Genomic DNA, 2,018 nt, shown 5'->3' with positions numbered 1-2,018 from the left:
AGTTTTTCGAAGACAAACACGTTCGCCTCCCTCCATTGACCTTTTGTTCCCACCTCCCTCCTGTCTGCTCTCTTTCAGTCCACAGAAAAGCTTAGGAGGGAGCGTTAGGCTCTGACTTTGTCCTCTTCCTCCCCACCCCTCTGTGACCACCTGCAGCTGACATTTATACCACCACGGTGCTCAGTCGAGGCCGCCGCTGATCTGTTTGCCAGACAGAATCGGGTCTTTCCTTTCCTCTCCTGCTCGTGGCCACAGGAGCCCCTGACTCTGGGGAGTGGTCTTGCCGTCTCTGCTTTCTGCTCTTCCCACCCCTGCTCTTCTCTTAGTTCCAGGGATGATGAAGGTCCTGGGCTTCCTCCCACCTCTCGGGCTGTCTCTTCCGTTTCCTTTGGAGCGTTCTCTCGCTCCACGATCTGCTGCATTTCACTGCTCTCCAGGACCGTTCCCTGCCTTCCTCCGCTTGCTCTACCTGCTCGTCCTGGCCAGCCTCACACCTCCCAGGGCCTGGAGACCATCCATACCTTGGCCACATCTGACTGTGTCTGCGGCCCTGTCTCTTCCTATTGAGCTGGGGCCCCCACATCCATTGGCCTTGAGGGGGTGGCTCCCTTGGCATGGCCACCATGAATCTCCTCACTCCCCTCTCATTGTCTTTCCAGATGATGGCCCGTGTCCTCCTCACAGAAATGCCTGCTTACCCTTCCCTGCAGGAAGTACCCGCAGGGGCGTCTGGAGCACCCAGGCATGTGCAGGTTTGGGTCTTTCTTTGAGTTTCTTGAAATAGGGTCTGCATGTCTGGGTCTCAGCACACAGAGGACCAGCCATAGAAGAGTTGGCCAATAGCTGTGGCTGGAGGGGACCATGGACAGACAGATGGAAATTGTGTCTGTCTCTAGGGCCTCTTCCTTCGATTTTTTCTTTCTCCTTCTCCCTTGCTGCTCCTTCTCCTTTTAAAATTAATATTTAATTATATAACCAACACACGAACACATTGTCTTTGTATAAAAAGCAAAGTATCAGATAAGATATTCCTCTTGCCATTCCTCTCATGCTAGTGTCTGGCCACTTCTTCTGGGGAAAATGACAGCTAATACTTTAGCAGGAATTATTCCTCCTAGGTTCGTGTACACACATATATAACACATATATACCTGTATAAAATAAAACACACGAATGTACATAAGACAAAGTGTTTTCGATAGGTCTTAGCTTAGGGTGTTTTTTCCCCCATAGAAATTATATTGAGTTATGTATATTATTCAGTGGGATTTTTGATTATACACATTTTTTAATCTCTTTCCATCTCAGTACAAACGATGTACATTAGTCTTTTTATCAGCTGCATAGTATTCCAGAGGGCAGAAATATCCATAGTTTATTTAGCCATTCATCTGGTAATGGATATTTAGATGATTTCTACTTTTTGTGCCATTAAAACAAGGTCGCCGTGGACACCTGTGGCCCCGCTTCCTCCTTCTCTCTCTGTGTGCATTCTCCCTTCTGCCTCCGAGTCACTCTGTCTCTTCCTTTCCTCATCCCCCCTCAGCTTCTCATTTCTCCCTGTTCCCTGTAGATGTGTCCCGACACGTGTGCACGCATGTCGTCTGTTCTCTGCATGTGGGTTTCTGTTAGTCCGGGTCTCAACAGGAAAGAGTTGGAACATTCAAATTGAGGAACATTTGAGGAGAGCTTATTTGTGAAGGTACTATACTGCAACGTATGCGAGTAGAGAAACCTAACGGATTTTGCAGAAATCTGGGGCTAAGAGTGGCGAGGTTGTGATGACCTCTATTACTTAGAGATAAGAGGTGGCAGTAATTACTAGAACCAGGAAGCAAATGTTGCACAGAGAGGTTGCCTCGAGAGATGCTGACCACCACCCAGCCTGAGGTGACTCGGGGGCATCTCTCCTCCCCTGTCTCTTGCCAGGGCATCCCATTGGCCAAGCCCAACCGGAAGCCAGAGGTCAGGAAGCCTACTGATGGTTGTCAGCACCATCAACCTCCTGGAGCAGAGGA

This window comes from Rousettus aegyptiacus, unplaced genomic scaffold (assembly GCF_014176215.1).
Source record: "Rousettus aegyptiacus isolate mRouAeg1 unplaced genomic scaffold, mRouAeg1.p scaffold_m13_p_12, whole genome shotgun sequence".
Classification (NCBI taxonomy): domain Eukaryota; kingdom Metazoa; phylum Chordata; class Mammalia; order Chiroptera; family Pteropodidae; genus Rousettus; species Rousettus aegyptiacus.
The sequence above is the reverse complement of the archived record's forward strand: the minus strand, read 5'-3'. Positions refer to the sequence as shown.